This window comes from Ranitomeya variabilis, chromosome 6 (assembly GCF_051348905.1).
Source record: "Ranitomeya variabilis isolate aRanVar5 chromosome 6, aRanVar5.hap1, whole genome shotgun sequence".
NCBI classification, from domain to species: Eukaryota; Metazoa; Chordata; class Amphibia; order Anura; family Dendrobatidae; genus Ranitomeya; species Ranitomeya variabilis.
This window is the reverse complement of record NC_135237.1, coordinates 429,384,774-429,396,935: the sequence shown is the minus strand read 5'-3', so window position 1 is coordinate 429,396,935 and position 12,162 is coordinate 429,384,774. Positions and strand designations below refer to the sequence as shown.

Genomic DNA, 12,162 nt, shown 5'->3' with positions numbered 1-12,162 from the left:
GGGCTCAAAGTGTCTCTTTGGAGTACAGAAGGTTCCCTTTTTGGGGTTTATTTTTTCCCCTTCTGCTGTGGAGATGGACACAGTCAAGGTCCGAGCTATTCATGATTGGACTCAACCCACGTCAGTTAAGAGTCTTCAGAAGTTCTTGGGTTTTGCTAACTTCTACCGTCGTTTTATCGCTAATTTTTCTAGCGTTGTTAAACCTTTGACGGATATGACCAAGAAAGGTTCTGATGTTGCTAACTGGGCTCCTGCAGCCGTGGAGGCGTTCCAAGAGTTGAAGCGCCGGTTTACTTCAGCGCCTGTTTTGTGCCAGCCTGATGTCTCACTTCCCTTTCAGGTTGAAGTGGATGCTTCGGAGATTGGGGCAGGGGCCGTGTTGTCTCAGAGAGGCCCTGGTTGCTCGGTAATGAGACCATGTGCTTTCTTCTCTAGGAAGTTTTCGCCTGCTGAGCGGAATTATGATGTTGGCAATCGGGAGTTGCTGGCCATGAAGTGGGCATTTGAGGAGTGGCGTCATTGGCTCGAAGGTGCTAAGCATCGTGTGGTGGTCTTGACTGATCACAAAAATTTGATGTATCTCGAGTCTGCTAAACGCCTGAATCCTAGACAGGCCCGCTGGTCATTGTTTTTCTCCCGTTTTGACTTTGTTGTCTCGTATTTACCAGGTTCAAAGAATGTGAAGGCTGATGCTCTTTCAAGGAGCTTTGTGCCTGACTCTCCTGGAGTCGCAGAACCTGTTGGTATTCTTAAAGAGGGAGTTATCTTGTCAGCCATTTCTCCTGATTTGCGACGCGTGTTGCAGAGATTTCAGGCTGGTAGACCTGACTCTTGTCCACCTGACAGACTATTTGTTCCTGATAAGTGGACCAGCAGAGTCATTTCTGAGGTTCATTCCTCGGTGTTGGCAGGTCATCCGGGAATTTTTGGCACCAGAGATCTGGTGGCTAGGTCCTTTTGGTGGCCTTCCTTGTCACGGGATGTGCGGTCATTTGTGCAGTCCTGTGGGACTTGTGCTCGAGCTAAGCCTTGCTGTTCTCGTGCCAGCGGGTTGCTCTTGCCCTTGCCTGTCCCGAAGAGGCCTTGGACACACATTTCCATGGATTTCATTTCTGATCTCCCGGTGTCTCAGGGCATGTCTGTCATCTGGGTGGTATGTGATCGCTTTTCTAAAATGGTCCATTTGGTGGCTTTGCCTAAGCTCCCTTCCTCTTCCGATCTGGTTCCTGTGTTCTTTCAGAATGTGGTTCGTTTACACGGCATTCCTGAGAATATTGTGTCTGACAGAGGATCCCAGTTTGTTTCCAGGTTCTGGCGATCCTTTTGTGCTAAGGATTGATTTGTCGTTCTCGTCTGCCTTTCATCCTCAGACTAATGGACAAACGCAGCGAACTAATCAGACTCTGGAGGCTTATTTGAGGTGTTTTGTTTCGGCAGATCAGGATGATTGGGTGACCTTCTTGCCGTTGGCTGAGTTTGCCCTTAATAATCGGGCTAGTTCCGCTACTTTGGTTTCGCCATTTTTCTGCAACTCTGGTTTCCATCCTCGTTTTTCCTCGGGACATGTGGAGCCTTCTGACTGTCCTGGGGTGGATTCCGTGGTGGATAGGTTGCAGCAGATCTGGAATCATGTGGTGGACAACTTGAAGTTGTCACAGGAGAAGGCTCAGCGTTTTGCCAACCGCCGCCGCGGTGTGGGTCCCCGACTTCGTGTTGGGGATTTGGTATGGCTGTCTTCTCGATTTGTTCCTATGAAGGTCTCCTCTCCTAAATTTAAGCCTCGCTTCATCGGTCCTTACAAGATATTGGAAATCCTTAATCCAGTTTCCTTTCGCTTGGATCTTCCGGTGTCGTTTGCCATTCACAACGTGTTCCATAGGTCCTTGTTGCGGCGCTACGTTGTGCCGGTGGTTCCTTCTGTTGAGCCTCCTGCTCCGGTGTTGGTTGAGGGCGAGTTGGAGTACGTGGTGGAGAAGATCTTGGATTCTCGTCTCTCCAGACGGAGGCTTCAGTATCTGGTCAAGTGGAAGGGCTATGGTCAGGAGGATAATTCCTGGGTGGTTGCCTCTGATGTGCATGCGGCCGATTTAGTTCGTGCCTTTCACGCTGCTCATCCTGATCGCCCTGGTGGTCATAGTGAGGGTTCGGTGACCCCTCCTTAAGGGGGGGGTACTGTTGTGAATTAGACTTTTTGGCTCCCTCTGGTGGTTACTAGTGATATGACTCTGGGATTTTCTTCCCTCAGTTTGCACCCACCTGGGTCGTTAGTCCAGGGGTGTTGCTATATAAACCTCATGGATCCTTAGTCCAGTGCCTGGCATCGTTGTAATCAGATCCTTTTTGTTTGCTCCTATCTGCTGGTCCTGGTTCGTGCAAAATTAAGCTAAGTCTTGCTTCTTTGTTTTTTCAGTTATTTGCTTGCTCTCATTTTTGTCCAGCTTGTACTAAATGTGATTCCTGACCTTGCTGGAAGCTCTAGGGGGCTGGTGTTCTCCCCCCGGGCCGTTAGACGGTTCGGGGGTTCTTGAATTTCCAGCGTGGATATTTTTGATAGGGTTTTTGCTGACCATATAAGTTATCTTACTATATTCTGCTATTAGCTAGTGGGCCTCTCTTTGCTAAATACCTAGCTCATTCTTACGTTTGTCTTTTCCTCTTACCTCACCGTTATTATTTGTTGGGGGCTTGTATCCAACTTTTGGGGTCTTTTTCTCTGGAGGCAAGAAAGGTCTTTCTTTTCCCTTCTAGGGTTAGTTAGTTCTCCGGCTGGCGCGAGACGTCTAGAATCAACGTAGGCACGTTCCCCGGCTGCTGTTATTTGTGGTGCTAGGATTAGATATATGGTCAGCCCAGTTACCACTGCCCTATGAGCTGGTTTTTCTGTTTGCAGACTTGGTTACTATTTCTGAGACCCCCTGCCATTGGGGTCATAACAGCCCTCCCTTCCAAGCCCCGACGTGCGCCCAAACAGTGGTTTACCCCCACATATGGGATACCAGCGTACTCAGGACAAACTGGGCAACAACTATTGGGGTCCAATTTCTCCTGTTACCCTTGCAAAAATAAAAAATTACTTGCTAAAACATAATTTTTGAGGAAAGAACAATTATTTTTTATTTTCATGGCTCTACGTTATAAACTTATGTGAAGCACTTGGGGGTTGAAAGTGCTCACCACACATCTAGATAAGATCCTTTTGGGGTCTAGTTTCCAAAATGGGGTCACTTGTGGGGTGTTTCTACTGTTTAGGCACATCAGGGGCTCTGCAAATGCAACGTGACGCCCGCAGACCATTCCATCAAGTCTGCATTTCAAATGTCACTACTTCCCTTCCGAGCCCTGACGTGCGCCCAAACAGTGGTTTACCCCCACATATGAGGTATCAGCGTACTCACAGCAAACTGGGCAACAAATATTGGGGTCCAATTTCTCCTGTTACCCTTGTGAAAATAAACAATTGCTTGCTAAAACATCTTTTTTGAGGAAAGAAAAATGATTTTTTATTTTCACGGCTCTGCGTTGTAAACTTCTGTGTAGCACTTGGGGGTTGAACGTGCTCACCACACATCTAGATAAGTTCTTTGGGGGGTCTAGTTTCCAAAATGGGGTCACTTAGGGGGGTTTCTACTGTTTAGGCACATCAGGGGCTCTGCAAATGCAATGTGACGCCCGCAGACCATTCCATCAAAGTCTGCATTTCAAATGTCACTACTTCCCTTCCGAGCCCTGACGTGCGCCCAAACAGTGGTTTACCCCCACATATGAGGTATCAGCGTACTCACAGCAAACTGGGCAACAAATATTGGGGTCCAATTTCTCCTGTTACCCTTGTGAAAATAAACAATTGCTTGCTAAAACATCTTTTTTGAGGAAAGAAAAATGATTTTTAAGCACTTGGGGGTTGAACGTGCTCACCACACATCTAGTTAAGTTCCTTGGGGAATCTAGTTTCCAAAATGGGGTCACTTGTGGGGGGTTTCTACTGTTTAGGCACATCAGGGGCTCTGCAAACGTAACATGATTCCCGCAGACCATTCCATCAAAGTCTGCATTCCAAATCGTCACTACTTCCCTTCCGAGCCCCGGCATGTGCCCAAACAGTGGTTTACCCCCACATATGGGGTATCAGCGTACTCAGGAGAAACTGGACAACAACTTTTGGGGTCCAATTTCTCCTGTTACCCTTGCAAAAATAAAAAATTCTGGGCTAAAAAAATATTTTTGAGGAAAGGAAACACATTTATTATTTTCACGGCTCTGCGTTATAAACTTCTGTGAAGCACTTGGGGGTTCAAAGTGCTCACCACACATCTAGATTAGTTCCTTGGGAGGTCTAGTTTCCAAAATGGGGTCACTTGTGCAGGAGCTCCAATGTTTAGGCACACAGTGGATCTCCAAACGCAACATGGTGTCCGCTAATGATTGAAGCTAATTTTCCATTCAAAAAGCCAAATGGCGTGCCTTCCCTTCCGAGCCCTGCCGTGCACCCAAACAGTGGTTTACCCCCACATATGGGGTATCATCGTACTCAGGACAAACTGGACAACAACATTTGGTGTCCAATTTCTCCTATTATCCTTGGGAAAATAAAAAACTCCGGGCTAAAAATCATTTTTGAGGAAAGAAAAATAATTTTTTTATTTTCATGGCTCTGCGTTATAAACTTCTGTGAAGCACCTGGGGGTTTTAAGTGCTCACTATGCATCTAGATTAGTTTCTTGGGGGGTCTAGTTTCCAAAATGGGGTCACTTGTAGGGGAGCTCCAATGTTTAGGCACACAGGGCCTCTCCAAACCTGACATGGTGTCCGCTAACTATGGAGATAATTTTTCATTCAAAAAGTCAAATGGCGCTCCTTCCCTTCCGAGCCTTATCATGTGCCCAAACAGTAGTTTACCCCCACATATGAGGTATTGGCGTACTCAGGAGAAATTGCCCAACCAATTTTAGGATCCATTTTATCCTGTTGCCCATGTGAAAATGAAAAAATTGAGGCTAAAAGAAATTTTGTGTGAAAAAAAAGTACTTTTTCATTTTTACGGATTAATTTGTGAAGCACATGGGGGTTTAAAGTGCTCACTATGCTTCTAGATAAGTTCCTTGGGGGGTCTAGTTTCCAAAATGGGGTCACTTGTGGGGGAGCTCCAATGTTTAGGCACACGGGGGCTCTCCAAACGGGACATGGTGTCCGCTAAAGATTGGAGCCAGTTTTTCATTCAAAAAGTCAAATGGCGCTCCTTCCCTTCCGAGCCCTGCCGTGCGCCCAAACAGTGGTTTACCCCCACATATGAGGTATCAGCGTACTCAGGACAAATTGGACAACAACATTCGTGGTCCAGTTTCTCCTTTTACCCTTGGGAAAATAAAAAAATTGTTGCGAAAAGATCATTTTTGTGACTAAAAAGTTAAATGTTAATTTTTCCCCTGCATGTTGCTTCTGCTGCTGTGAAACACCTGAAGGGTTAATAAACTTCTTGAATGTGGTTTGGAGCACCTTGAGGGGTGCAGTTTTTAGAATGGTGTCACTTTTGGGTATTTTCAGCCATATAGAACCCTCAAACTGACTTCAAATGTGAGGTGGTCCCTAAAAAAAATGGTTTTGTAAATTTTGTTGTAAAAATGAGAAATCACTGGTCAAATTTTAACCCTTATAACTTCCTAGCAAAAAAAAAATTTGTTTCCAAAATTGTGCTGATGTAAAGTAGACATGTGGGAAATGTTATTTATTAACTATTTTGTGTCACATAACTCTCTGGTTTAACAGAATAAAAATTCAAAATGTGAAAATTGCAAAATTTTCAAATTTTTCGCCAAATTTCCGTTTTTTTCACAAATAAACTCAGAAATTATCGACCTAAATTTACCACTAACATGAAGCCCAATATGTCACGAAAAAACAATCTCAGAACCGCAAGGATCCGTTGAAGCGTTCCTGAGTTATTACCTCATAAAGGGACACTGGTCAGAATTGCAAAAAATGGCAAGGTCATTAAGGCCAAAATAGGCTGGGTCATGAAGGGGTTAATGTGCCGGGGCAGTCCGTGACCGCTCCTGGCACATAGTGCCGCATGTCATCTGCGATAGTCAGCTGACACCCGGCCGCGATCGGCCGCGCTCCCCCCGTGAGCGCGGCCGATCGCATATGACGTACTATCCCGTCACTGGGAATTAAGTCCCAGGTCACCTTGACGGGATAGTACGTCATATGGGACTAAGGGGTTAATTATTTTATATTTTCATAGATGAGATTTTTATGGATATAGCACAACAAAATGTTTGTTTTTCCATTGATTCTAGATGGGGAAAGTCAATGTTTTGAATGTTTTTTAAATACCGTATATACTCGAGTATAAGCCGAGATTTTCAGCCCAAATTTTTGGGCTGAAAGTGCCCCCTCGGCTTATACTCGAGTCACGGTCTGTGGCAGGGTCGGCGGGTGAGGGGGAGAGGGCGCTGAGGCATACTTACCTAGTCCCGGCGATCCTGTCACTCCCCCTGCCCGTCCCACGGTCTCCGGGTGCAGCAGCCTCTTCCCCTGTACAGCGGTCACGTGGGACCGCTCATTAGAGAAATGAATAGGCTGCTCCACCTCCCATAGGGGCGGAGCCGCCTATTCATTTCTCTAATGAAGCGGTGCCGGTGACCGCTGACAGAGGAAGAGGCTGCGGCACCGAACACAGGCAGCGGGAAGGAGCGGGACGCCGGGAGCAGGTAAGTATGTCATATTCACCTGTCCTGGTTCCACACGCCGGGCGCTGTCTCCATCTTCCTGGAGTCTCTCTCTCCTCACTGACTGTGCAGGTCAGAGAGCGCGATGACGCATATAGTGTGCGCGCCGCCCTCTGCCTGATCAGTCAGTGCAGGGAGACGCCGGGAAGATGGCGCCGAGGAGCTGCAAGCAAGACAGGTGAGTATGTGTTTTATTATTTTTATTGCAGCAGCAGCAGCACAGCTATGGGGCAATAATGGACGGTGCAGAGCACTATATGGCAGAGCTATGGGGCAATGGTGCAGAGCACTGTATGGCACAGCTATGGGGTAACGGTGCAGAGCACTATATGGCACAGCTATGGGGCAGTAATGGTGCAGAGCACTATATGGCACAGCTATGGGGCAATAATGGACGGTGCAGAGCACTATATGGCAGAGCTATGGGGCAATGGTGCAGAGCACTGTATGGCACAGCTATGGGGTAACGGTGCAGAGCACTATATGGCACAGCTATGGGGCAATAATGGTGCAGAGCACTATATGGCACAGCTATGGGGCAGTAATGGTGCAGAGCACTATATGGCACAGCTATGGGGCAGTAATGGTGCAGAGCACTATATGGCACAGCTATGGGGCAATAATGGTGCAGAGCACTATATGGCACAGCTATGGGGCAATAATGGTGCAGAGCACTATATGGCACAGCTATGGGGCAGTAATGGTGCAGAGCACTATATGGCACAGCTATGGGGCGGTAATGGTGCAGAGCACTATATGGCACAGCTATGGGGCGGTAATGGTGCAGAGCACTGTATGGCACAGCTATGGGGCAGTAATGGTGCAGAGCACTATATGGCAGAGCTATGGGGCAATGGTGCAGAGCACTGTATGGCACAGCTATGGGGTAACGGTGCAGAGCACTATATGGCACAGCTATGGGGCAGTAATGGTGCAGAGCACTATATGGCACAGCTATGGGGCAGTAATGGTGCAGAGCACTATATGGCACAGCTATGGGGCAGTAATGGTGCAGAGCACTATATGGCACAGCTATGGGGCGGTAATGGTGCAGAGCACTATATGGCACAGCTATGGGGCAGTAATGGTGCAGAGCACTATATGGCACAGCTATGGGGCAGTAATGGTGCAGAGCACTGTATGGCACAGCTATAGGGCAATAATGGTGCAGAGCACTATATGGCACAGCTATGGGGCAGTAATGGTGCAGAGCACTGTATGGCACAGCTATGGGGCAATAATGGTGCAGAGCACTATATGGCACAGCTATGGGGCAATAATGGTGCAGAGCACTATATGGCACAGCTATGGGGCCATAATGAACAGTATGGAGCATCTATTTTTATTTTTGAAATTCACCGGTAGCTGTTGCATTTTCCACCCTAGGCTTATACTCGAGTCAATAAGTTTTCCCAGTTTTTTGTGGCAAAATTAGGGGGGTCGGCTTATACTCGGGTCGGCTTATACTCGAGTATATACGGTATTAAAAACTTATTTTTTAATTATAATTAAGTGATGATTTTAGCCCTCAACTGGGTCCTTGAACCTCCGATTGATTGTACTATATACTGCAATACCTCAATATTGCAAAGTATACTAAAAATCACAATCTCTCATGAAGACCACTTCGTGGCTGCCTTCATGGACTTACTAAGATGTTGGTGACAAGGCCTTCAGTTGACCTTTGTCTGCCATGATATAACATCTGCAATCCTGGAATTCTGTAACATTAAGGCCATGTGCACACGTTCAGTATTTTTCGCGTTTTTTTCGAGTTTTTTCGCTATAAAAACGTGATAAAAAACGCGAAAAAAACGCTTACATATGCCTCCCATTATTTTAAGTGTATTCCGCATTTCCTGTGCAAATGTTGCATTTTTTTCCGTGAAAAAATCGCATCGCGGAAAAAAAGCAACATGTTCATTAAAAATGCGGAATTGCGGGGATTCCGCACACCTAGGAGTGCATTGATCTGCTTACTTCCCGCACGGGGCTATGCGCACCATGCGGGAAGTAAGCGGATCATGTGCGGTTGGTACCCAGGGTGGAGGAGAGGAGACTCTCCTCCACGGACTGGGCACCATATAATTGGTAAAAAAAAGAATTAAAATAAAAAATAGTGATATACTCACCCTCTGATGGCCCCCGGAGTGTTTCCGCCTCTCAGCGCTGCATGTTCTCTCTTCCGTTCCTATAGATGCTCTGTGTGAAGGACCTGCGATGACGTCGCGGTCTTGTGATTGGTCACGTGACCGCTCATGTGACCGCTCACGTGACCGTGACGTCACCGAAGGTTCTGCACGCACCATCTATAGGAACGGACGCCGCTGAGGAGATCAGCTGTCTGCAGGTGAGTATAACCATTTTTTTAATTTTTTTTATTATTTTTAAACATTCTATCTTTTACTATTGATGCTGCATAGGCTGCATCTATAGTAAAAAGTTGGTCACACTTGTCAAACACTATGTTTGACAAGTGTGACCAACCTGTCAGTCAGTTTTCCAAGCGATGCTACAGATCACTTGGAAAACTTTAGCATTCTGCAAGCTAATTTTGCTTGCAAAATGCTAAAAAAAAGCGAAAAAAATGGGAAAAAAACGCAAAAAAAAAAAGCGGATTTCTTGCAGAAAATTTCCGTTTTTTTTCAGGAAATTTCTGCAAGAAATCCTGACGTATGCACATACCCTTAAGCTCGGAATAATGAGTAAGGAATAATTTAAAGTGATTGACAGCAGAAATGGTGAATATCAATGATCAGAGTTGGTTGTACAGAGCAGCCTCAGCTCCTAAACCTGCTCCATACACACACACCCTGTACACTCACCCATGCACATGTATGTCAGGGATTACTATGTTTGCAGTTTTTACAAATCCACTTTACCTACCAATGTACCACTCCTAGTGATGAGGTCCTCCCTATTATGTGCGCATGCTCTGGTGTCCTTGATATTTATAATTTAGAGTGTCGCCCCACAACAGCCCTTTCTTAGTATAGGAAGTCCATCAGCTGCAGGGTAGTTGACGGGAGACCACCACTTATAACTACTAGGACTCAAAGTGACCACAAGACATCCACTAAGGCCTCTTTCACACTTCAGTTTTTTGGCGTCAGTCTAAAACCGCCAGTTTCCTCAAATAACGGATCCGTCATTTTTTTTTGGCGGATCCGTTATTTTCCCATAGACTTGCATTGGCGACGGATTGTGACGGATGGTCATCAGTTCCATCCGTCATGCGACGGATCCGTCGAAATTTGGCGGACGTTGTCTAGATATAGACGGACATTGAAACGTTTTTTGTCAACGCCGAAATGACGGTTTGCAGCGGATCCGTCGCGTCCGTCATTCCATAGAATGGCCGCATATGGGCGACGGATCCGTCGCGACCGTCATTTCGGCGGATCTGTCGCCCCAATCCGTTTTTCAATTGCGCATGCTCCAAAAAGTAGATGCTTTTCCCAGACAACCCCCAAGTAACGGATCCGTCAAAAAAACGGATCCGTTGGAACCGTTTTCTCAACAATTGTGACGGATCCGTCGATCCGTCACTATGTCGGAAGTGACTGACGCCAAATAACTGAAGTGTGAAAGAAGCCTAAGCAATATACTGCTAGTATCAGGGTGCAAGTCACTATGTGCAACTCTAGATATGCATTAATGTGGTATTAGAAAATAGGTGGTCTTAACCACATAACCCATTTTAGGTTTGTATTGGAATTAAAACTGCATCCATTGTTTTTAGATCTGGAGGAGGAGAAATTATCATAGACTTTGATATTTATGGGGCTTTAGAACTTGTTTTTACTCCAGGTAGATTTTCACTTTTGCCTTTCAGTTCTATATCATGGTTGACAATTCCTTTATTGTATCTCCTTTTCACCCTAATATAACGGAGGAAAAAAAATAATTAATCTTTGAGCATTTGGAATATCAAGGCCTTTTTACATAAGGTGCAACATTGAAACATCTCAAGGCTAGTCAGGTGCTCACGGCACTTCATTATTTATTGCCCCCCGCTGCCATGCAGCTGTATATAGTTTTCCTCCCTTCAATCAAGCTCTGTGGCTGAAGGAACAAAACACTGTGTTGTATTGCACTGGTGTCAGGTGGGAAAACCTGTGACCCATATCTGTTGGAGGAGAGAAATAAAACTACAGTTAAACTACCATTTTCTCCTCTATGTAAGTCACATGTTATAATGACATAAGTGTTCTTTCTTTTGTAAAATAAGGTCATTTCTTAAGGGATTTCTTGAAGTTATTTTCTTTTGTTGTTCCCACATGATGTATGAAGAAATGTAATAGGGCCCGAAACGCAGTAGATTAAAGTGGGCCAAACACAACTATTTTGTTGGGATCGGCCAACCATCTAATGTAGATAAAGGCTCTACTCCCGACTCAACTGCTGATGTTTAAATCTATACTCACAATCTTTTTTTTTTTTTTTTTTAAATATAAAGCACTGCCATAGTTGTCTGACAGCAGCGTTCTCCACTATTCGCCATTGAAAACGCATGACTGCTTGCCCCAAAATGTTTTCAGCTTGTAGAATTGTTTGTAAAGTATTGTTAAAAAAGGAAAGAAGAGAAAAAAAGAGAGAGATGAAAAACGTTATTATGAATAAATTCCTAAATACCTGTAGTTAATAAGTTTCTCTTTTTGTCTAGGGAGGTAATTATTATACATTAACATGGTTGTTGCCTTGTTACACTGACAGAACCCTGTGACAGCCTGACAGCATGTGCTGTACGAAGCTCCATGGTTAATCTATACCATGTACTGTCAAACTCCAGGTCTCAGCAGCGGAGCTTCCTATTGCACATGCTCACTGGCTCCTGCCATATTAACATTCTAGGACAAGTTTCTGCCAGTGTAACAAGGCAGGTTAGTTTCTTGCATTCTGGGAGGTAGCTTTTTTGCACAGTTTTAAATCTGTAACCATGGAGTAACAAAGTGTGTGTATGTGCACTTTAGGCTGCAATAGGATCACACAACAGTATTTTCTCTCATCTGAGAGAATCTGGCTGATTATGCAATCACATTCTTATGAGAGTATGATCACAGTGTGATCTGATTTTCTTGAATGCGGAGAAGATGTCTTCTGAGTGCAGTCTTATTTTTTTTTCACTGACTCATTGATTTACATGGCTGAGTGCAGTCTGATAATCTGATCCAGTTTGAGCATGCTGCCCATGCTTTTTTCTGGCCGAGGAAAAAATCGCACATTTGCGCTGTCCATGGAATAACATTGGTCCGAGTTTGACCCGAAAATGCAGCCATATGCACAAGTGCTTACTCACATAATGGTAGATACATAGGTATAATGTATATACAGAACTCCTGTGAGCAGGGGTACTCAAGAAGGGTTACACTTTCGACACAATAAAAAAATTAAGGTACTTGGCACTCCAAAGTGAAAAATTATTCAGATTTTA

At 45.2% G+C, this 12,162-nt stretch overlaps 1 protein-coding gene across 5 annotated transcripts in view; it reads left to right on the top strand.

Moving 5' to 3' along the window:
* Positions 1 to 12,162, top strand: part of ZNF521 (zinc finger protein 521) — a 498,777-nt gene that overhangs the window by 74,045 nt on the left and 412,570 nt on the right. Inside the window, exon 1 of one of the 5 annotated variants that reach the window (XM_077270379.1) lies at positions 10,789 to 10,909. The exons of the other annotated variants lie outside the window; for them this stretch is intronic. The gene's annotated coding sequence lies outside the window, so the exon portion shown is untranslated. Of the gene's footprint in view, positions 1 to 10,788; positions 10,910 to 12,162 lie in introns of those variants that run through there. 5 annotated transcript variants of the gene reach the window in all.